Source organism: Sus scrofa, chromosome 7 (assembly GCF_000003025.6).
Source record: "Sus scrofa isolate TJ Tabasco breed Duroc chromosome 7, Sscrofa11.1, whole genome shotgun sequence".
Lineage (NCBI taxonomy): Eukaryota > Metazoa > Chordata > Mammalia > Artiodactyla > Suidae > Sus > Sus scrofa.
In genome coordinates, this window is record NC_010449.5 from 21435554 (window position 1) to 21460573 (window position 25020).

The window sequence follows — 25020 nt, forward strand, 5'->3', positions numbered from 1 at the left end:
ATACTTATTTGTTTAAAAAATTCTGGTCGTGACCCATTATATTGCTTTCATGACTCTCAAATGGGTCGTAACCTTCACTTTAAACTGTGAGGTGGGCTTCCCATGTTTTGACCGCTGTAGTGCACGGTGTATGCTTACTTCAGCCCACACATAGCTATGAATGAAACCCAACTCCAGTCTGTCGATGTGTCTTTGGCAGAATATCCGAAAGATGTCGATAGGTTTCTATACTTTTAAATGTGTGGCCCAAGCACTTTACTGTACTTCTGTGCATCTCCATATTTGTATAGCGGGGTTAAGGTCAAGTCACAGACTACTGGCTGACAAAACACTAAACTTGGAATCCCAACACTAAGTATATGAAAAACAAAGTTACAGTAAAAGGAAAGGGACGGTATCTAGAAGCAGATTTCAGAAAAAACCTACTGTGAGAACCAGAAAATTTCTGGCAACAATTTGGTATTCTAAGTAGATTGCCAGAAGACACGACCTAAATGAAACAGAAATGAAAGCTGTGAAAGAACAGGCTGAAATAAAGACATCAGATGAAAAGGAATTAAAACATATAGCAAAGAGTATTTAAGTGCAGGAGCATTATTCATAATGGAGAACTGAATTGATGCTACGAAAAAGTGACTAGGTTATGTATAGGATATTCTTTTAAAGCTGAATGATTCAAAAGAAAGACAAATGAAATAGAAGAAAATGGCTGATAGCTATAAAGGACAGAGGATGGAAAGGCAATATGTAGATGATTGCCATAACAAAATGTCGGTAATTCCCATAGATTGAGTGGCTTAAACAATAGAAATTAATTTTGTCACAGTTCTGGAAGCTGGAAGTCCAAGATCAAGGTGTCAACAAGTTTGTTTCTCCAAAGACCTCTTCCTTGGATTACAGATAGCCACCTTCTTGAAGTATCCTCACATGTCCTTTGCTTTATGCATGCTTTTCCCTGGTGTCTCTTTGTGTACCCAAATTTCCTCTTCTTATAATGATACTAGTTGTCAGATTAAAATAACGCTCTTTTAAACAACAAATTTACTGGATACAAAACCCCATATTCAAATATATGTTGTATTCATCTACACCAGTAAAAATAGACAATTTTTTGTCATTTACAATAGCAAGAAAACTATCAATATTCTAATAATAAACACAATAATAAATGTAATAAAATGTGCAAGAGTGCTATATTAAAAGCCTCAAATCACTGTGCTGAGAATTTTTATTTTTTTATTATTTTTATCTTTTTTTTTTTTTTTTTTTTTTGCCTTTTCTAGGGCCACTCCCACGGCATATGAAGGTTCCCAGGCTAGGGGTCTGTAGCTGCCAACCTATGCCAGAGCCACAGCAATGCGGGATCTGAGCCGTGTCTGCAGCCTACACCACAGCTCACGGCAATGCTAGATCCTTAACCCACTGAGTAAGGCCAGGGATCGAATCCGCAACCTCATGGATCCTAGTTGGATTCGTTAACCGCTGCGCCACGATGGGAACTCTGAGAGTTTTTAATAATATCTAAATAAATGAAAAGATATATTCATTGATTGAAAGACTCAGATTCAATGTGTTTGAAATAAAATTGTCAAAGTGGACTTCTGAGAGAATTGACAAACTATCTCTGAAATATATGTGCTTGTGGAAAGGACCTAGAATAGTCTCAGAAATCTTGCAAAGAAAGAACAAATCTGGAGGACTTTTATTACCACATGATAAGACATTCTAAAGCCATACTGATTAATAGAGTATTCTTTGGCATAAAGATAGAGAGATCATTGGAAGAAAATAGATATGCCAATATAAAACCGCATACATATAAAAAGTATCTGCAGTTCAAAGGGGAAAATGATAGATTTTTCAAAAGGCTGTACTGGTCAACTGGATATACAAAGGAAAACAATATGGATGTTGGACTCTTTTGTAAACTATTTCCTAAACTAATTCAAGGTGGATTAAATACCTAAATGTGCAAGGTAAAATAATACAAGTTACTGAGGAAAGCAATAGACTCTTTTCATGAACTTTGGGTTGCCAAGGATTTCCTGTTTAATAAGCACAAAAAGCAATAACCATAAAAGATAAATTGGACTTTAAAGTTAAGAACTTCAGTACATCCAAGGACACCATTAGCAATGTAAAAAGGCATAGAGTGGGAGATGTTTTTAATAAATATATCCGACAAAAGATTTACATCTTAACTATACACAGAACTTAAAATCAATAAGGAAAAAAAAAGACAATAGTAGTAAATCAGATGATGGGAATCTACATAGTATCCTTTGGGACAAGGGCTGATTAGCTGGGTCTCTAACCTTGGTGGGGGGGGGTCCTCCTTCAAGGACAATGTCATGTCATCTTTCTCTCAATGCAATACTGGCACTGGCACATTATTTCTAATCCTTTTCGAAGGGCCTCCATTTTTTACCCAAACCTGTACAGGATATAGTAGATTGCCAGTAGATCTATTTCCATCTCTTCCAAGTGAAACTTCCTGTACTACAGAGGCTGGAAGATTAAAACTATATTGTCCTAGATCCCTTGCTGCTAGGTGCAATTTAAGATTTGTCTCAGAGTTTTCAAATGTGGAAACAGGCACCTTCTGATTCAGTTGTTTTGTGCTGACAAAGTATTATCATGGACACATTGGGATTTTCTGCAGAGGATTATAAGGTGAGGGGTGGCAGTTGTTTTGTTAATTTACATCTAGGAGCATGGCTTATTCCAGAAAATGTAGTTCTCAAAGCGTGATCCCCAAACCAGGACCAGCAGCAGTATTTGGCAACTTGCCTAGAAATGTAAATTGCTTCCTGACTGTTCTGTGTAAAATTCTGTATTGCTCTGTTTGGTACCCAGTAATCAGAAGGCCAAATTAACCACCAGAGTTGTTTACATTTCCTGGTTTCTGGAGCCCACGTGCTGAACCATCTCCTTTATCTAACTTTCACACATCAAGCCAATATTTCTCCTGTTCTAAATAAGCCCAAGGCCAGGTACCAGACAACTAAGCCCCCAAACTCCCTGGATTACTAAAGTTATCAAATCCTAAACTATTTATTCTGACCTGCCTTTCTTTCCTGTGGAAATCCCAATTAAGCCTATAACTTGTGCCTTCTCTTTGCTCTTGCCCGCCTCCTGACCAACACTAGTGCTTCCGCCTGGGGCCCTGTGTGATTTCTCATTTCTAGAGGAAGTGATTCTAGGGAAATTGTAAGTAACATTAAACTTCTCTTCGATGGCATTGGCCTTTCTCTCTTGTCTCTCACTCACCTTTATAAATTAAGACCTGGGCACAAATCACTGGCTAACTTGCTTTCTGTCATGATAGACATATTTCATACCAAATTTTGAGAGCCACTACCCTAGAGAGAACACTGCTATTACAGAAGCCTCCAGATCTCTGCACTGCAGATGCCTGAAATCAACTATTCCAGCTGCAGCATTTTGATGTCCTATTTTCTACTTTGTACATACAGTAGCAGCCTCTCTGGGAGACCATTACTGCAGGGATTTTGGGGGAATCATTTTTGCAGGGATGGATTAGAGCTGGCATCTTCCTTTATCTCTCTGTGCCCCAAATTTTGTAAGCTGCTATATTCTTTATTCACATGCCTTTGCTTAAAATAGCTTGAGTTTTCATTAAGTAAATTTTTATCAGTATATAATAGAGTGCAATATTAATGCAGAAAAATACATAAACCATAATTTTACAGCTCAGTAAATTTCTACAAAGTGAACTTACCTATGTAACCAGCACCCAGAATGAGAAACAGAAGCATTCCCAGCATCTCCAGCAGGATCCCTCATGGCTGTTCTCAGTTATAATTACTTTCACCACTTTTCCGATTTCTAACACCATAGATTTGTTTTGCCTGTTTGGAACTATATATAAATAGAACCATGAGATATGTCTTTATATCTGGCATCACTTCAATACTATGTATATGAGAGTCTCCCTACTCATGTGCAGTTGAAATTCACTTATTCTCATTGCCTTACTATTCCTTTTTATGAAAAGCAGTTATTTATCTTTTCTATTGCTGATGGGCTTTGGATTGTTTCCAGTTTGGGACTAAAGTAGATGGAATGATTTTGGTTTTTGAAGCTGAACTCAGATTCACTTCTTTTATCTGTATCTATTCTGCCATGCCTTTTTTTTTTTTTTCAGTCCACACATATTAATGCAGAGAAAAATAAACAAGGTTGAAACTTTCAAGGAGCTCCATTTATTTTATTTTAAGTGAAAAAAAAAGAATTGATTAAATTCAGTTCACCTTAATCACAGCCTTTTTTTTTTTAGCTGAAATATTTTAGAGCATGAAATATTTGTTATTTCTTCAGCATTTAACTCCCTTCAAACTAGCGTACCAAAGGAAGTTACCTAAAATGTAAAAATTATTTAAAATGTGTAGCCCAGAAGTATTATTTTAAATGTGTAGGCCAGAAGTTCCCCACTGGTTTACTGACTAGGATTGAGCGTTTTCATTGCTGTGGCCTCTGGTTCAACCCCTGATGAGGGAAATTTAACAAGTGACCGAAAAAACAGAAAATTTTCCTCTTAAAAAAAAATGAGAGTGTGTAGATCAAATAAAAAGGCCGTGGTATGGGTAATTATGGCCACATCGGCAACACATATACTTTAAACTTGTAATTAGCTGTGTTGTAACTTGCCATGATTTAAAACGAATGTATATGTGATTTTTCATTTTTATAGGAAAGGCCGCTCAGCTGCTGTCTTTGGGTAGAATCTAGCTTCTACCCCAAACTCAGCTTAATATGCATCTCAAGAGCTGACTCCCCTCCATTAAACTACGAGGTTTATTAGAGTTGATTTTTTTCTTAGGGGAAAAGCAATCTCACATCCCAAGCCCCGCTTCACTCTTCACCTCTCTGCTCCCTCCTCGTCTCTCTCCGGACTGCTGATTACTCCGTCTTCGGTTTCTCCTCTTCTTTGTCCTCCTCCTAGTCATTGTGCTTCTTTTTCCAAAAATTAGGTTAACACCTTCTAAGCAGGCTAGACAAAATCAGTTTCAAGACTTAGGAAAACACTGTGACTAAGAAACTGGGGTCAAAATATAAGAAGAAGGAAACAAAACAAAACAAAAAACTTGTGTTGGTTAAATTTAGAAAGAGCCCCTGCGCTGGCAAAAAATCAAACCAGTGTTTAAACCTGAAGGCTTAGCAATATCTTGGTGACGGGATACCAAGGCGGCTTTCGACATCATTTTTCTGGTGGTCCACCTGGGACACAAATCAGCGGAAGCAATTTTCTGCTTGGAACGTACCTGGCATCCTTCATCGCGAAGCCTTGGGCTGCGGGAAGCCCGAGGATCCCGGACTAGAAGATCCCTGCCTCCCCTTCGTTACAGGCTAGGTTTGGTGCCTATTTAGAGGATTACAGAAGCCCGGGGGCACGAGGTCCCCAGAGCAGGCAGCACCCCGACGTTTGCTGGTAATGCTGAAACTCACGCGGTGAGCGCTGTCTCTCTCATCCAGTGCTCTGGATCCCAGGGATGTCCGAGGGATGGGCTTCCCTTCTTAATTCTCATTTCACCTCGTTTCCACTAAGCTCACCAAGGACACGGGTTTGTACACGTTTTTCAGCCTGCCACGTGATCCCTGTCTCTACACACTTACCTTCACACGTGTAGTCGTGGCCGAGTGGTTAAGGCGATGGACTAGAAATCCATTGGGGTTTCCCCGCGCAGGTTCGAATCCTGCCGACTACGGTTGCTTTTCCTTCCTGAATTTCCTTACCTCTAAAATTGATCGATTTGACAATCTGAAGTCAGCCGGAAAAGGAGCTCGCTGACCGTTTCTCAACACTATGATTATAACTTACTGGATAAACTGGTGTAGCACTGCACCTTCTCTGGTGGGACGATTTGAAAAAACAAACAAACAGAAAAAACACAAAAAACTCTTCCATAGGTAAACAAAACTAAAACCAGAAACCAGAAAACCCAAGCTTTTCTTTAAACGAAACGCTGGTCTGGACAGGTTTCCTGCTGTTGAAATCCACACCTTGGATTTTCTTCTCCACTATATCCCCAACCCCCTTTTGAGAGAATACACAAAAAATATATTTCAGAAAAGTAAACTTCATGAAATCTTTGATTCACCGCTTCGTTTGCCGAAAGTCAAACCTGAGATATTTCAATCATGATCCTAGTAAGAATTGTCACACCATCAAGCAAACCAACATTGTCTTGCTAGATGACCCAGCCCAAGAGTCTATGCTACAGGTGAAACCAGTGGTACTTACTCTACACTAGGTACTTGTTCTTTAGTGCAATGTATGTATGCTTATCTGTCACCGGCAGCACAGGAGTTCAGTTCCCAGATAGGATAGTTGAGCCATCTTTCTGAATTTTGTGGCTCCAACAAACTGTTCTTGTTCTTCTACTGAACTATTAAATTTGCTCTTTTAATATATTCTTTTCAAGAAAACCAAGTATAATAAGAAACGAGCAGCCTAAATCTTGTGCTGGGTGGTGTATAAAGAAAAAAGTAGCTTGACTGTGGAGAAGCTTGACCAACACCACCTTAATCAGGTGATCATAGTAGGTCAGTATTAGGACGTTCAACATCATGTGCCTCCCAATATAAGGAACTGCAAAGGACACAGTCTCACTGTGTATATTCCTTCTAAAAATGCATAATCTGAATTTAACTCTCAGGAAGCGTCAGGCAAATTCAAGTTGAGGGGGCACTCTACAGAATATCTGACTTGGTTTTTCAAAATGAAAACCAAAATAAGATTGAGGAACTCTTTCTTGAGGAACTCTTTCAGATTAAAGGACTAAAGAGATATGCCAACTGAATGCAATCTACTTTTCTTGAAATAAAGGATTCGCACAATTGGCAAAACATTAACAAGGTCTGTAGATTAAATGAATTTCGATCTTGATTTTATAATTACTCCATGGTTAGGAAAGACAAGAGTTCTGTTTTTAAAAAATACCTAATGAAGTAGTTAAGGGTAAAAGGAGGATAGCTTGTCTAAAACTCACTGTAATAGTTAAGAAAAAGTTGTACATATGTAAATCTATCTATTTCTATTAAGAAAATAAACCATATGTGATAAATTTGTTAACATTTGGTAAATCTAGGTAAAAGATTTCTGAAAATTCTTTGTACTACCCTTGCAACTTTTTCATAAATTTGAAATTATGTCAAACAAAAAGTTGGAAGAGGAAAAGAAGCCAATAGAACAATAATAAAAAGACACTTATTGAAATAAAAGTCCAAATACAATGTGAACATTTGATGTAACATAAGTGAAGAGGAAATTATTAAATATAATATTAGAGCAAAAAAATAATGTTAGAGCTGATGAAAAAGTGGTATGCAAAATTCTACAGTAAGCAAGAAAATAAACTTTGTTTTAATAATGACTGATATTTAGGTACAAGGTACATGATTGTACTTGTGTCACGCATGGTTGGAGGGTGTGAATATAATAAATCATTTTGGAGTCTAATGATTTCGTATCAGATGAAAATGAGAAGTTCATTGAATGGCTAAGTGTTACATCAGCTTTCTTGTGACACTGTCATCAAAGTTACTAATCAAGAAACATCCAAGGTATAAAAATAAATATGAAAGATTAATCAAAATTTTAGTTTAATATTAATTATTACCATGATGTTATTTAAATCTTAGTGGTTAATACAAACAGGTATAAAATAAGTTACAAGGATATATTCTACAAGGAGAATATAGCCAATATTTTATAATAACTATAAATGAGGTATAACCTCTAAAAATTATGGATTACTCTGTTGTATACCTGTAACTTATATAATATTTACAGCAACTATACTTCATTTTTTTAAAAAATTAAATTAAAAAACAAAAAATGTTAGTGGTTAAATGTAAAAGAGTGATATAGTGCAACAGAGTTCGCTAAATTATTTCTTCAGTCACTCTACTTCACATTTGAAGTAATATGTACATGCCCATTTTCAACTAAGTTGAATACTAGTTGAGTGTATCTTCTTTCATTATAGACTTATACAAATGTATGTGTATATATGTGAAAATTAAAATTCAAATATTCTATTTGCAGCAAACACTTCAAAGCCTAGGACTAATCTAACAGAAGATATGCAAAAAAATCTGCATTTTAAAAAATATAAATACAAACTGCAAAATATTGCTGGTGGAAATTAAGTGGAGGAAAATACTATGAACATTTTTCTGGACGACTCAATTTTGTCAAGATGACAATTACTTCCAAATTGAGCAATAGATCCAATGAAATCTCAATCAGCCTCCAAATATATATTTTATGGAAGTTAATTCAGTGTTTCAAATACACATTTGGAAATGTAGAACAACTTCAAAAATAAGAAAATTTTGAGGATAGCAAAATTTGAGGACTTGGTATATATATATATATTAAGACATACATAATTACTTATAAATCTACAGTAATTAAGACAGTAAGGTATTGATCATTATACATAAATAAATACCAAAATGTTATTTTCATATCTAAATCATCTTGGCCAGTGGAGCTACATTGTCCAGAATTCCATTTTCTGTGTGTTTCTGGTTGAACGGTTCCCAAGAGATATTCTTGCAGGAGATTTGGAGGAAGAAAACCAAGTAGAAGTCATTTTGTGGCTTGTATTAACTCATTTACTGACTTATCTTGCAGCAGTGGGGCCTGCAACCGCCCCACCCTCCCCTGGCTCCTCTTTTAGCCTCCTCCTTTTCTGGACCAAATATGTTAAATGTATTTAGCACCAGATACAGGACACCTGCCTAACAAAATGAGAGACAATTAAGGTACAAATTTCAGACCATTGCATGTGGCTCCAGCTCATGCTTTTGGGTTCCAGCTTGTTCTAATCCCCTCCCTTACATTCATCTTCCCTTCTTGACAACCTTCCCCGTGAATTTTGAGCTTCAGCATTTCAGAAACTGTTTAACCAATTCCTACAAATCTTACATATGTTTATACATGTGAAATGTACGTATCCATCCCAGCGGTTTTGCTTCTCTAAATGAATCCTGCAACGTTTACTTTATTTTGCTATAACACATAGTGCTGCAGTGAACATTGTAATCATGTAAGTCACCAGGTATTTCTGCCTTGTTGCCACCTGGCCAAGGTGATTTCACACAAGCTATCTAATCTCCAATTCTCTCTTCAATGTAGTTGTGGGCGTCCAGGACTCTTGGAAGACGAGCTGTTCAGTGGGGGTTGGAAGTTAGGACGTGACTTCACCTCGGAGTAAGCAAAGTTTGGTTCTAGTTGCGGACACTCTGGAGTCCAAACTGAGACCACAGCCTGGTCTCCAGAGTCGGCAGGATTTACTCCTTCAGAGTTTACTGAATTGACTTGTTTGCTTGAAAACACTGAAGATCATGCGGTGAAGACTATGACAAAAGGGCTCTCAGTTGCATAGGTGGCATGAGATGTTGTCCTTGAAAAAAACATTTTTTGGTCTAACCTTTATTTTACCTGAAGGAATATGTTCAGCTCTCAATATTACTGGCGAATTCTTGTATGCCGGCTATAGGTACCCTGGTTTCCACCTTTCCTGTGTATCATTTGAAAAATGAAAGCGTCGTTGTACGTAGTCGTGGCCGAGTGGTTAAGGCGATGGACTAGAAATCCATTGGGGTCTCCCCGCGCAGGTTCGAATCCTGCCGACTACGAAGTTTTGTTTTCCTCCGGGTAGAAGTAAAATTTGAAACGAAACCACAGCGTGCGCGATAATCCTTGACTAAACATAATTTGTTCTTTGCCCAGGCCAAACTCCATGGCTGTGGCAAGTGGAAGTCATAATCGCTACACTAAAGAAACATTAGACCTAAAGGTGCCTTAGAAAGCAGAACCGTAATCATTTTCCCGCCAGCGGAGCCTCCGCACAGTTCTCCGAGACACCACGTTTCCCTGTCTTCCAAGCCCACTAGAAGCCTATTGGGCATTTGGTATTTTCAAGATAACTCTTTAGTTTTTCCTGCCGCACAGAAATGAGTCCTTGTTTCCTAGGTCCCAGTTTTCAGTTTTCAGTTTTCAGTTAGCAGGGAGGTTCCGTGGAATCAGTGGTTCAACTGCTTTGGTCGCGCGGATACGTCGCTTGCAAATCTGGTCCGAGAAACCGTCAAAGAAATAAGACGCCATTACTGTCAACATTAGAGGCCGTTCTGCCCCTTCTGTAGTCTCACCTCTCTGCGGAGGTGGGTGGAGCAAGAAGGCAGAGGGAAGTGTTGGAGCAAGGCTTGGTCTCGGACAAGTCCGAGGGAATTCAGACTTAGATTTATCAGAGGTAATGAACGTAATAGAACAAATTTATAGACGAGAAGAGGGACTAATATTTACATTTATTAGATATCTTTAAAGGTCTGCTTCCAGTTCCTCCTCGTTAGTATAGTGGTGAGTATCCCCGCCTGTCACGCGGGAGACCGGGGTTCGATTCCCCGACGGGGAGATAACGTATCTTTTTTCCTTGGCTTTTTGGAACTTCAATAATCACGTCGTCAATGCTTAGAATAAAATATTACACTCCATCTTTCTTAATATGAAAGCTGCAGAACACCCTGGCTAACAATGTTGAGCTGGGGACCTAGGATGTTGAGGCAGCTGCTGTGACTTTTGGAGTCTGCAGTGTGTTCAGCCACGGGCACTAACTGGGCCCTGGGACTGAGTAGGCACGAGAATCCCTGGGTCAGTTCTTTACAAAAAGTTCACCCTTCCACGTTTCCGTCACTTCTAATCCCAGCTTCTCTGATCAGAGAAACATTTCAGTGCAATTCTAAAGTTATCAAAGCCACAGCTTCTTTAAGGTGTAAAAAAGTATCTAGGTTTATGTGATAGAAGACTTAGAATGCTCATTGAAAGTTATAAGAATATAGTTGTCTGGCATCTGCTTTACATTTGAATACAGAAAGAAATGCTGGGGCAAAATGCCAAGGAGCAGATCAAAAAGCGCACGTTCAAGTCTTCTGCTCTCCTAGACAGCAAACTCTGGAATGATGATACAAACATGGCACGGTTGGAGGCTCATGGGTGCTCCAACCAGCCTAATTGGCTGGCCTGGGGAACTCCAAACTGGTGTCCCTGGATGCATGTAACATGTATGGAGGAAGATGACAAAGTGATCACAGACTTGCAGGAAGAGAAGATTCCCAAGTTCCAGGAGCAGAGGAGCAGTGGCAACAATGATGCTTTCAACAAGACCTGAAGACTCAAGTAATATGCTTGCGAATGTGAATCAGGCTAAAGCTTTCTGAAAGGAAAAACAAAAACAAAAAACAAAACTGAGGGATGGGTAAATAAACTAATGGAACAGAGGAATGTGTCCTAAACAGACCCACTTTTACAGTCACCTGATTCAAAACAAAGGTGACCCTGCAGTGGAAGGGGAAGATTGTTCTTTCCAATAAACCCAAATTCCATAAATTGGTGGCACAAGTGGATATTATGGAGTAAATGAAACAAAGTAAACAAAACTCGATCAGATGAAATGCATATTTAAACATAAACGGTAACGCAAAAATGCTTCTGAAAGATACCTTAGGATATCTTCATGACTTTGGAGTGTGCAAGAATTTCTGAGACAACACAAAAAGCAATCACCTCAAAAGAAAAGATATATTTATATATTAGACCTCAACATTGGAAACTATGGTTCATTACTAGCCACCAGTAAGGAAGTACAAGACAAATGTTAGAGAAGATGTTTGTATTACGTATGCCTACAAAAGACTGTGTCCAGAATATATTGGACACAGAATGCATTGTTATGATTTGTTAAATTAGCATTTAAGTAGAGCACAATGTATTGGATAGTGAATCAGTCAAGGCTCAACAAGAGACCAGGAAGAAACTGAAATAGAGAAACTTATTGTTCACAGGTCCTGGAGGAAGTACACTGCACACACCGAGGGGCCATATGGGGAAGTCAAGACAGAGGACAGACAAGACAGAGCAATAGGATCTGGGGCACATGCCTTTACTAAGGTCCATGAGTGGAGTGCTTTGGAGTTACAAGCCTGAGGCCTGATTGGTCCATCCAAACCAAAAGAGAGGTTTTGGTAAGAGGGCCAAAAGTTCTAATCTAAGCAGTTCACAAGGGAATAGTCCTGGGAAGCAGTGGTGATTATTGATCACAAGGGCTTTTGGGGAGGTCATATCAGGAACTTACATTTGCTTGTGACCCTATAGGTTGCAGTCTAGGGCATGAGCGTGCATGTCAGAGTAATATTCCCTACAGACCATTTGGCTAAACAGATTGGATGCTAAGGCAGTAATACCATAGAGTAGCTTAGCTAAACTCTTTGCATGTATAAATCCAGATAGATGTGAAGAAAAAAATAAATGTGGAAAGGATAAACAATTCATTAGAAAAACGGACAAAAGAGTTCTACAAGTCCTTCGCATAAGAATATATCAAAATAACCAATAAGCATATAAAAGGATGATCTTCACTAGTCATTGGGAAAAGTGAAAAGTAAAACTTGCTTTTTTTTTTTTTTTTTTTTGCTTTTTAGGCTGAACCTGCGGCATATGGAGGTTCCCAGGCTAGGGGTGGCATCAAGCTACAGCTGTCGGCCTACACACAGCAACACAGAATCTGAGCCGCACTTTCGGCCTATAACCACAGTTCTACCGCAAGCCAGAGCCTCAACCCACTGAGCGAGGTCAGGGATCCAACCTGCAACCTTATGGTTCCTAGTCACATTAATTTCCACTGTGCCACAATGGGAACTCCAAAAGCAAAATGATTAAGATTCCATTACTTTTATGTTAGAGCTTCCCAGAGAAACAAAACCAATAGGATGTGTGAAGGAGATTTATTTTGAGGAATTGCCTCATGCTATTACGGAGGCAAGAAAGCCCCAAATCTACAGAGTGGGCAGCAAGTTGGTGACCCAGGAAGAGCTGATGCTACAGTTCAAATCTAAAGGCTATCTATTGGCAGAATTCCCTCTTTCAAGGAAGGCCAATCTTTTATTTTAATTTTGCAATTGGATAAGACCCATCCATATTATGGAGGGCAGTGTACTTTGCTGAAAGTCCACTAATTTAAATGTTATCTCATCCCAAAACACCTTCATAGTAACATCACAGAAACACAGAGTAACTGTTGACTTCATATCTGGGCATCATGGCCCAGAATGCTGACACAAAAAATTAATCATCACAACTCTTTACATGCTAGAAGTGTTAAAATAATGAAAGACAAACAATACCAAGCCTTATAAAGAATGTGGAGCAAACTGGACTCTCTTGCACGTAAAGATGTAAATTGGTTCGATCACTTGCAAAAGTGTTTTGACATTACATACTAAACCTTTTTTTGGCCATGTCCACAGCATGGGGAAATTTCAGGGCTAGGATTGGAACACGAACCACAGCTGCCACCTGGAACCACAGCAGTGACAATGCCAGATCCACAGCCCACTGCACTACCAAGGGAACTCCTATGCACTAAAACTTGAACATACACAATTACTATGACTCTGCAATTCCATCCAGCAGTATCTCCACCCAGCAAAAATCCCTGTTTGTATTCACTGAAAATATATATATAAGAATAGTCACTGGGTTGCTTTGCTGTGCAACAGAAATTGACAGAACATTGTAAATCAACTATAATAAAAAATTTAAAAAGAGAAAATATTCATGGCAGGACTATTTATAATAGTGTAAACTGGAAACAATCTAAGTGCCTTTGTAGAAGAGGTGAGCTTTAGAAATGCTTTGACATCTGGGGCTGATTTCAAAGAGTGGAGACGGTGAAAAGATGCTGGTCAGAACAAGAGACAGGCATCGAGGGGCTTCTGTGACCAAGGAAGCTCAGAATATGAGTATCCAGGAGGGGCGAGGACATTCCTATATTTAGCACCCTGCTGGCTTCTCTTCTGCTCCATCCTTTCCATCTCTTAGCCTTCCTCCTCCTCCTCTTTTCCACCCCCTCTCTTCCTCCTCCTTTTTGTTTTTCAAGTTTTCTGCTCCTACCTGGACTTTTTCTTCCCACTTTCTTCTGCTGGGAATCAAAGTACTGAGTCTCTGAATTTATTTTTTGTTTCCTGAATTGACTGTAAGGCCCAGATGAATGTTCTTGGTCACTGAATGTGCTGGAGATAGGAAGAGAAGGCTGAGACTAGAGAACTTCCCCCTGGAGTCTTTAAGCTGCAGGACAAAGGCACTGAACCCAATGAGCACTAGCAGGAAATTGTGCTACAAATTGGTGAGCGTTCCCCTAACTGATGTTTTTCATTTTCTATTTTTAAATCCATAAACTACACAGAACTGAGTCTGCTAACCACTGATTCTAAAATGTGTTCCCCGTAGTGCTTGTGAAAAATGACTTCATAACAACATTTAAGAAAGTAATGGTTTAGAATCCATTTTACTGTGCAGTGTTGTGCAAGTCTATTCTCTGTTTCCTCATTTTTAAAATGGTGCTAATATTATCTACCTGATAGGGTTATATTGGTGATTAAGTGATAATGCATGTAATGCCAATTCAGTACCTGGGGCGTGTAAAGGTCCAAAAGTAGTAACTGTTAGAGTAAATATCGTTTTTATAAATCCTGAGTTCCGCAGAACAGATAGTAGCAACGAAAGCTTCTCCACCCCAGGAGAGGATGGAATCTGACTTTGATGCTGAGAGAATCCAAGTTGGCATGACTTGTAATTGAGGAAAAAGAAATTGTCTTTTTCAAATAGGTATAAATGCTAGGTCCACACGTAGTGGATTCATTTCTCCAAGAAGTCAGGCCTCAGACACGAGTCTCTAGATTGAGGGGGTTGGAAGGTGGGCAGGTTATTTGACCCAAGGGAAACAGGTAAGGAGCAATTCAGGGTAAGCAAGGCTAGAACGCAGGTGTGTTTGATTTCGCTGGAGCCTTTGGTTCCCAAAGGGGTATGGGTAAAACCGTAGTCGGCAGGATTCGAACCTGCGCGGGGAAACCCCAATGGATTTCAAGTCCATCGCCTTAACCACTCGGCCACGACTACCTGCTGAAGACGGCTTCTTGTTAGCATCTTTAAAGGTACAACGTCTGGCGTGTCATGTAATCACTATGCATCAAGACAGAGTGAAAGTTATTTGAGTACACAACTACTAGGTCTAGCAACAAAGGATTTCCTATGTCCACTCAGGGCTTCTCACACTTGAAATAAGTCGTCCACAGTAAACTGAAATTCAGTAGAAAAAAAGAGTTCAAAGACCCATTCTGAGACAAGAGACTGGAATTTCCATGCTCAAGAACTCCATACCAGAGTCACTGTCGGCGCTCCAGTTCACAGTTATTTGTTAGAAACCGGCAAAGAGAGGGAGCTTAGGGTGGTACTAGTAGCTTCAGACCTGCAAATGCCAACGGGGCTGGAAAAGGGTTGGAAGATACTTGGGGAAATCAGAACCCATGGAGTCAGTCGCGTTTGCTTTCAGCGTTAAACACAAAACCAGAAAGATCTTCGATGGCCTTCAATTGCTTTGCCCTTCCGCTGCCTTAAAAGAACTGTTTGAAACCCGACTTGAGCCCGGGTGCAGGGTGAGAGAGGTGGGAAGAGTGCAAGAGCTGAAGAAAAAAAGATGCTGCAAAGATGTCCATGCCCTTAGGAAAAGCTCACCCCTTTCCCACCTTCCCAGAGAGGAAAGTCCTAGGAGCCTTACAGAATAGGGAGAAGCAACTTAGATACAGCTTGGGGACATTCTCTATCTCTCTTAACACACGAGGTTATAAATGCCAGGCTAAATCTACCTCTATTAACAGGATTGTTTCTGGGTTTAGGGACTTGATTCAATGAGTGAAACACGGCAGAACCAGATTATTTTTTCTTTGTTGTTTGAATGGCTATAGAGTTGAGTTCTGAGAATCGAAGTACTTTGCCAAAAGCATCATCAAGTAGATTCAGAATTTCAGGTACCAGTGGGAGAATGCCTTTCATGGCTGAGGCCCTCAAACTCTCTCATACTTAAAGCTCTCCCATTTCTCTTTTCGTTTAGGGCAGGCAAAGAGACAGTTGTTTCTGTAGTGGGTTGAGATGTGTCACCCAATAAGATATGTTGAAATCCTAACTTGAGGTACCTGTGAATATGCCTTTATTTGAAAGTAGTCTTTGGCAGTGCAATCAAGTTAAGATGAGGTGACACTAGATTAGGGTGGGCCCTAAATCTGATAATAGAGCCCTTATAAAGAGAGGGACATTTGAGACACAGAAAAACAGACACCCAGGGACAAAAGCCATGTGAGAGGGAGGTGAAGATTGGAATGATGCATCTGCAAACCTAGGAACTACAAGAATTTTCAGCAACCATTAGAAGCTAGGAGAGAGCCTTGAACTAGATTGTCCTTCAGACACTAAAACCGAAATTGTGGACACCTTGAATTTGGATTTCTGGCCTCTGGAACTGGTGAGAGAATAAATTACTGTTATTTTAAGCCATGGTAATTTGTTAAAACAGCCCTAGGAAGCTAACACAGCTCCCTTCCCCTTTTGCTTAAAACAAGATCCTTCTTTGCACTTTAGCACTTCTAAATTCCACTGGGGAGGCTCATGCAAATGGTTACTCCTTTCCATAAATGTGGTAAACTCATTTTGGAGAAAACTCTCCTAGGGAGGTAATGCAAACTAAAGGAAACCATTTATGTGCAAAGATGTTTATGATACTTTTAGTTATAACAATAAAATAATTAAACATTTCCAACAATGGGGAGGGTATGATTATATAACTTGGGTTATATATATACCTGGAAGAATATTGCCAAGCCATTAAAAACAATATTATGGAAGAGGTTGTGAATAGCTTAGGGAGGAAACACAAAATATAATGCTAAATGAAGAGTAGAATTTTAAAAATCATGTGCCATACGACCTCAATTATGTAAAAATTTTGCATTATAAATATATAGGGGTGGGAGAAAATACACCAAAATATCGCTAATATGGTTTCTGGGTTGTATGGTTGTGGGTTTTTTTGTTTGTTTGTTTGTTTTTGTTTTTGTTTTTTTCTTTGCCTTTCTAGGATGGAAAGCTGACATCATTACTTAAGTTTTAAAAAGGAAGACTCAAAAATAGTGATTTTATTGCTGGAACAATAAAAATGTAGTCTCTAGATACAAGATTTTGATATTACTCAGTAATCAAGCATCCGATTCTAATGGTCATTTTCCAAAGACACTGATGTTTACTCTGGTGATGAAACCTAGGACTTTATCTTTGTTTTCTTATGACCCTTGTAAGTTAACAATAAAAGCAATTAAAAGAGATGTAACCCCAAAATGATGAAAAGAGCAGGAAAGCAAATGACAGATGGTAAGAAACATTGTTTCCTTCCCAAATTAGCCTGATGCAGGTGAGATTTATTCCTTACTCATATAAAAGTCCATTGTAGATTTTTGAGTCAGCAAAGAAAAGGGAGCACATTTTTGCGGTATTCAGGGACCCAAGCTTCTTCCATTTTAAGGATCTGCTATCTCCTAAGGCTTGAGAAAATCTGTACTTCTTAGAAGTCTGGAGGGAAACATGTTACTTGCATTCATAATCTGTTTATTATGACTAATCACATGGCTACACTGAGATATGAGTTGTCTGGTGGATACAGACCATGGCTAGATAACTTATTCCCGTAGACAGCTCTGTGCTATAGAAGGTGTAACATGAATTTAGGTGAATACTACAATTATTAACAACATTTTGGGAGATAGAAAAGAGTTAGATAAATAGTAATCAAATTAATAGAGTGAATAAAGCTGAAACCTTGCTGTCTGCAAGGTGGAAAGCTAACAATTATAAAATTATCAAAGTTATTAACATCTATAAAGGATATTACAGATCCTTGGAAAGGCTAATAGGAATTGAAAAAAACATGTAACTTTAGGCTTATTAGTCTGAATTGCCCTTCCCTCTCAGAGGTCAAAGATAAGACTTTAATTTTAGGGCTAAAATGCTCCAGACAGAGATGTTCTTAACTTAGAGAGACTAGGCACAGCCAAAGGTGGAGGCGAAGGGCTATATTGAATGTTGGTGGCTTGAGCAAAAGGCTCTATTGGCTCCACCTCCAGGTCCCTTTCTATATTTGTTTCAGAAAGCACAGACAGCTAAGCTTACACAACTTCTGATCTCAAACATTTAGAAGGTTAAAGGATTACTCTTTGAGAAAACTGTTATGGGAAAACTGAGCCGGCCACAGATATGGACATATCAGGAGCCCTGATTGCAAGGGCTTGTCATATACAATCATTCTAAAATGGATCCATCTATTGGTATATCAGGCTCATAGTATCAATTAGGTTTTGGGGTCTACCTTTTAAATAGGTTTGAATTGCTAAGGGCCATCAGAAATCTGAGGAAAGATATGTAGCAAAGCAAACAAATGGAAAGAAGAAAGTGTGATGGAAATAGAGACCAGTAGGTAACAGAAGGGAAAAAAATCCCTACTTTAATTCTTATTTCTCAGAGAAATGAGAGCATTTCACACCTATGAGACAGTAAGAGGATGGTATTATTTTTGAAAAAGCATCAAGAAAACAAGTACTCTGAAATTTTTAAAAATGTGATGATAGGGAAAAAAATCAGTAGAAAGGTTGGAAGACAGTGTTGGAAATTTTTTTCATGAAAAGGAACAGAAAAGACAGATGGAAAGTAGGAGAAAAGAAAATTTAAAAATCATTCTGGTTAAGTCCAACAACGTCTGTCAGGAAATGACAACAGAGAAAATAAAGGGGTGACAATTATTCATAAATGTGAAAAAAATTCTCCAAACCGAAAAGATCCACCTACTGCTCCACACAAAAACTAAAAAGACCAAGAATTTACCTGTCTACTTAAGAATGGCATTTAACTTCATCGCCACAGAGATATCTAGAAGACAAAGGACTAACGCTCACCAAATTCTAAAATGATTTCAACTCGAGAAATCTCTATCTGACCAAACTGAATCATTTATGAAGTTAGAATAAATATCTTTTCAGAAATGCATTATATTTGGGGTGCGTGTGTGTGTGTGTTGGGGGGGGGTAACCAGGGAACAGAAACCTCATGAGAATTTAAATCTGGGTGTCTCTAATGCCAGGAAATCAGAACCCAGGAGTTCGGATGGCCTTCTGGCAGCAGGCAAGTCTGGCAGGATTTGGAGTCCTGAGGAGACACGTGCTGCTGCCAGGTGATGTTACAGGAGGCAGGGAAGTAGTTAAGGTGCAGCCTATTCAAGCTAGAAGTAGTTCCTTCCATCTATCAGCCGTCTTTATGCAACACAAATTGACTTGACTGAATACCGGTTCTTCTCCAGGGCTCTTGTTGGGAAGGTTCAAACTTAAACATATGCGAGTCTTTGAAGACATTTGCTTTTCTCCTCAAGCCTTCTGGTTGACAATCTGGATCCTTCCATCTCCTGCCATTTCCCCACCCTGCTGGGGCGGCAATGAACAGTCCTGGGCACGTCACGTCCCCAGCTTGACATCAGGAAAACAATACTGTTGAGGAGTTTGGGAGAAGCTCGAGGTTGCTGCCCCGTAAAAGAAGCAGGCCACAGCTTTCTCAGTGAGAATCAAGTTACAAAGCTCTGTTTGAAAACATTCACTCTGTTTATCGTGCTTTACCCTTTGGTCTCCACAAGGTGGAAGCTTTCCGAGAAGCAGAAGGCATCTCTTGGCGCACTGCTTTTCCCACCCCGCGCAACGCTCCACAGGGCCGGGGCCGATTGGCCCACCACATCAAATAAAGTCATCCGCAATTTAGAGGTCAAGAAATAAAACTTCCAAGAGCGTCCCTTGGGTTCGAAGAAGAGAATTCCGGACACACACTCGGGAAGCGGCGCGTCTCGGAGTTCCTCCGGCAAAGCTAGCGGGAGCGCGGCTTGGCGGATCTGTATTGAAGCCTCCAGCCTCGTGGTCTGGGCAGCCTCGAGTGCAGCCGAGCCGAGAGCCGTCCGCGAGCTGCAGAAAAGGTAGAGGGACTCTAAAGAGCCCTGATCCACCTATCCCTAGAAACCGATTTGCTCTTAGGTTTTGCGCAGGAAAAAGGACGTTTTGTTATGGAGCAAACAACGAAAACAGGGATGCAAATGTCGGCGTCTCTAAAGGCTTCTTGGGCTCAGCTATGAAGATATATCCTAACAGGGAGGAGCGGTAGCGCAATCACGGACAGCGGGGTTCCATGGTGTAATGGTTAGCACTCTGGACTCTGAATCCAGCGATCCGAGTTCAAATCTCGGTGGAACCTAGTAGTTTTCTTTTTCCCTTCTTTTCTTTTGAATAAATTTCTTACTTTTCCAGTTTCCCTTTTAGGGATGGTCGGCAAGGAATCCGCGATTCACATGTCACCTTTTCTTTATAAACTTTAATATATCCATATATTAAAATATGGATACTTGTCATAAATAATACATACTTTTTTCCTTGTTAAAGTTTAAAACGTCAAAGTATACATTCTGCTTTTAAATTATCTTGACCAGATGGCAAGAATTTTCAAATAGAATTTTAAAGACTCAAAGCCAAAATAGAAAATAGTTTTGAAAGTTATTTAAATATATTCTAGAGTGAAGAATTAAGACAGTCACATTCTTATTATTCCTCACCGCACTGTAATGAAAATATTTGTAAATATTTATTGAGAATAAAAGTGTATGATATTCTGTCTAGTGCTGTTAGCACTGTCTCATTATATTAATTTCCTTATATAAATCAATTCAATTGTATGAATTATAAATATTACATAAATACACATAAATTATTTCCACAAATTATTAATAATGAAGCCCTTGAAATAGTGAAAATACGTTCACATATTAACTGATTCTTAGTATTTTAACATGTAAAGCACATTAAGGAGATTTTTGACTCTATGCTTAATAGCTGGAATTCTTATTCTTGTTCTAAATATTCATCTATTTTTTCTTAGCTGAATTTTCAGTTACCAAGAGATATTGAGGAATCTGAAAAAGCAAATTGCTAAAATGAAGGGGAAAATGCCCACCTACCCACATCTTTTTTTTTTTCTTTGGTGTATTCCTGCAGTTGCTAATACTTCAGACTAACTGATACTGTGTCTTCTGAAGACAATTGCCTGATTATAATCTTATTTTCAGAAATCTTAACCAACCAGAAATCTTAACTCCTCAGGAATTTGGGAAAAGGGCATATTCTCATTTCTACCAATGATAAAATTTGTGCAAACCTTGCATGGAGGCTATTATTAGAAAATGCTTCCTGCAGATATATAATCTTGGGGCCCCAAAACCCTTTGTTATAGGTACACAGTTCCTCACCTTCCATGAGTACATTTACTTTACAAAGTCATGAAATCTTGACTTTGGTGCAAAGAACATCAGTTGGCACCAATTCCTAATAAGGATGTCCATAGCATTATTTTAAAACATAGAACACCATAGTAAAACTTCTACTAATTCAACTCCAGTACCTGAACTCAAAAAATAGAGAAATAACCTAACTTAATGTCAACAACTGCCATAGGCAGTGGAGTCCTCACAGAGCTACCTCCTGCTTCTATTAGTACAGAGGGATCAGCATAGTAGGACAGGAAAAAGAGACACTTTGGGACTGAAATCTTACTCTGTGAATATCTAGCTATGTAATTTTTGAGATATCTAACTACTCTGTACCTTGGTTTCTTTATATGTAAAATAAAGAAAGGAAGGCCATTTTTAGTATATTTTTACTGTGTTTTTACCATGGTAAGCCCTAAAGAATACACTCCACAAATACTAGAGCTCTCTTTCCCCCTTTCCCTTTTCCTTTCCTTTCTTTCCTTTCTTTTCCTTTTCTTTACTCCTCCCCCTCCTCATCCTCCTGCTTCAGAAAGAATAGGACCTGAGAATTAGAAGGGGGCATTTCACCTATTTGGATAAACTTAAATACAATGATTCTTCCTTCCCACAAATATTCTACCTGCCAGCAGAAACAGCCCATCTTCTATCCAAAAACACTACCCTATCCTCGCTTAAAAGCCAGGTAAAACTCTCACTTGAAGCAGTCACCCTTTAAGGAGAAATTAAGTTTTCTCAAGACCCACCCACATCGCTTCTCATTGCCTGCAGGACTCAAGGGATGAGTATATATTGCATTTTTATACATTGAAAAAATTGCAAGATCATGCTATTTCATATCCAAAGAAACCAGAGTAATATGTGTGGTAGTGCTAGATCAGGAAAAAAGAAGCACGGTGTTGAACTGGGTCAAATTAATCTCATATGGGTACACTTAATGGAGATTCCAGATTTGGTTTGTTAGTTAGAACAGCTGGGAATTAGTCTAACAGTGTGCTTGGTATAAGGTGGAGAAAGACTCCCAATGTCCTAAAAGACATAGGAAACTTGCAATGAATTTATCGTATGTGATGCTTCTTCATCCTTCCGCTACTATCTCCCTGGAGGACTCAAAGGACACTTCCTTCACAAAATACCCTGAGAAACAGATTGTTGAGGGGGTTGCCAGCCTCTTTGGGAAGCTCTTTAGAAACTATCCTCTCTAGAAAGGTTCAATAGTAGATACGTCCCTAATTTCTTTGTTTTAAAATGTATTTATCTTTTGATCCCCTTCCTCCATTTCTTCTACTTCCCATGACCCCTCTTCTGATATCCACTCATCTGTTCTCAGTATCTATAAGCTTGGTTTGTTTTGTTTGTTTTTGTTTAATTCCACGCATTTGTCCACTTATTTGCCTTTCTCTGTCTGGCTTATTTCACTTAGCATCACGCCCTCAAGGTCCATCCATGTTGTCATAGATGCCAAGATTTCATTCTTTTTTATGCACACATATATACAGAATTTTATATAGAATGGAATATATATACACCACAACCTGTTTTTCCGTTCGTCAATGGACAGTTAGGTTGTTTTCTGTTCCTTTTTTTTTTTTGTCTTTTTAGGGCTTCACCAGAGGCATATGGAAGTTCCCAGGCTAGGGGTCGAATTGGAGCTGCAGCTGCTGGCCTATGCCACAGCCAAAACAACACCACATTGGAGCTGCTTCTGTGCCCTACATACACCACGGCTCACAGCAACGCCAGATCCTTAACCCACTGAGCTTGGCCAGGGATGGAACACTAGTCCTCATGGATACTAGTCATGTTCGTTACCACTGATCCACTACAGGAACGCTCTCCTTCTCCTCCTCCTTCTTATTTTTCTTCTTCTTCTTGAGGTTGTTTTCATAACTTGGTTGTTGTAAGTAGTGCTGCAGTGAACAAGGAGGTACATATATTCTTTTCAAGTTAATGTTTTTATTTTCTTTGGATAAATATCCAAAATTGAAATTGCTGGATCATATGGTAATTCTCTTTTAAATTTTTTGAGCAACCTCCATACAATTTTCCATTAGTGGCTGCACTAATTTACATTTCTACCAACAGTGGACAAGAGGTCTCTTTTCTCCCTATTCTTGCCAAAACTTGTTATTTCTTGTCTTTTTGTGTAATAGCTAGTCTAACAGGTGTGAGATATCTCCCTGTGGTTTCGATTTGTATTTGTCTGCTGATTAATGATGTTAAGTGTCTTCTCATGTACTTGTTGGCCATACGTTTGTCTTTGGAAAAAAATTTATTCAGATCTACTTGTTTTAAAATTGAGTTGTCTTCTTGCCTTTGAGTTGTGTGAGTCCTTTATATATTTTTGATATTAACCCCTTATCAGATATATGATTTGCAAATATGTTCTCTCATTCCAATGGTTTAATGTCTTACATTCAAGTCTTTAATTTATCTTGAGCTCCTTGACATGGGTCTTGATGATTTTTTAGATTTGACACCAAAAGTAAAAGTAACAAAAAATAAACAAGTGAGACTACATCAAATTAAAAACCTCCCTCACTGCAAAGCAAACAATAAAAACCTTAGTCCCTTTCCATCAGACCAACAGAATAAGGAGTCCTTCCAGTTTGAGAAGTGTTACTAACCAATTTGCCACAACAACATAATATTTGTCTAAATGATGCCAAAGAATGAAAAGCTTTACGTAACACAAATGTACTTTCTGGGAGAAAAATGCGACATTTTGAAGAGAGCTGAAGTTCTCTAGGGCTATTTACACTCAGGTCGGACCCAGTTGCTGTGTAGTCGTGGCCGAGTGGTTAAGGCGATGGACTAGAAATCCATTGGGGTCTCCCCGCGCAGGTTCGAATCCTGCCGACTACGGTGCCCTCCCCTTAGGGGCAATCCCTATTGAAGCATAGCCAGTTTGGGAAGAATGCTGTTACCCTCAAGGAAGAAACTGGATTGTTCTCCAACCTGGCTCTTTAGTTACCAGGATGAATATCCATGAAATAATTAATCAATGGAGATACTGTTTTAATTAATTCAGTTAATTTGTCCACTGCCTAAGGAGAGCCCAGGCTCTGGCAATGCCTTCCTGTTTCCTGCAATCAAAACCCTACTTAGAAGGCAGATTTTCCTATAGAAAGAACTTGGCAGGAGTATTCCATCTCCAAAGAATCACCCTTTCTTTGGAATCAGGGCTCTTTCCCAATCATGTACATCCTTGTTAAGTCCATGTAGAAAAGGAAACCCCAAGAACTCTTGGATCAAATACAAGTGAAAGTCAAGACTCACCGCTAATTTGGCCAATTACAAATTCAAACTGGGTATTAATGAGCAAACCCTACACAACCAAAGATATTAATTAAGCCTTTTGGGGGGGAAGGAAGTAAAACTGTCTACAATATTATGCCAGACTGACTTGTCCTAGGGTTCAGGATGGTGGTAAAGAGAAAGGGAATAAACATGAAGTGAGATTCTGACTCATTCTGGGCTATAGTTCAGATGCATAATCCTACTGTATGATTAGTATGTATGGGTTAATGTATTAAAGTGGTAAAGGAATGTTAACCACAGTTGAGGAGCTTTCTAGGAAATTCCTAGGAAAATTTGGTTATCACTGCCTTGGCAACTTAGGGGAACTGGACCTCACCTCTCTGTGGAGATCTGCACAGTTGCCATACTTTAGTGTCATCCTTCATCCCAGGATGTGTCTAATAATTGCTCTTAAGCAAGAGCTTTCCTGAATTGTTGATTAAATACTAGATCCCTTCCTCTT

At 39.0% G+C, this 25020-nt stretch overlaps 7 non-coding genes across 7 annotated transcripts; 6 read left to right on the forward strand and 1 right to left on the reverse strand.

The window, feature by feature from the left end:
• TRNAS-AGA lies at nt 5648-5729 on the forward strand. The gene has a single exon. It is a non-coding gene; the product is annotated as a tRNA-Ser (tRNA).
• TRNAS-AGA lies at nt 9591-9672 on the forward strand. The gene has a single exon. It is a non-coding gene; the product is annotated as a tRNA-Ser (tRNA).
• TRNAD-GUC lies at nt 10377-10448 on the forward strand. Its single transcript has one exon. It is a non-coding gene; the product is annotated as a tRNA-Asp (tRNA).
• TRNAS-UGA lies at nt 14905-14986 on the reverse strand. The gene has a single exon. It is a non-coding gene; the product is annotated as a tRNA-Ser (tRNA).
• On the forward strand, nt 20123-20194 carry TRNAQ-CUG. Its single transcript has one exon. It is a non-coding gene; the product is annotated as a tRNA-Gln (tRNA).
• Nucleotides 24041-24122, forward strand: TRNAS-AGA. The gene has a single exon. It is a non-coding gene; the product is annotated as a tRNA-Ser (tRNA).
• On the forward strand, nt 24147-24234 carry MIR7857 (microRNA 7857). The gene has a single exon (NR_128470.1). It is a non-coding gene; the product is annotated as a microRNA 7857 (primary transcript).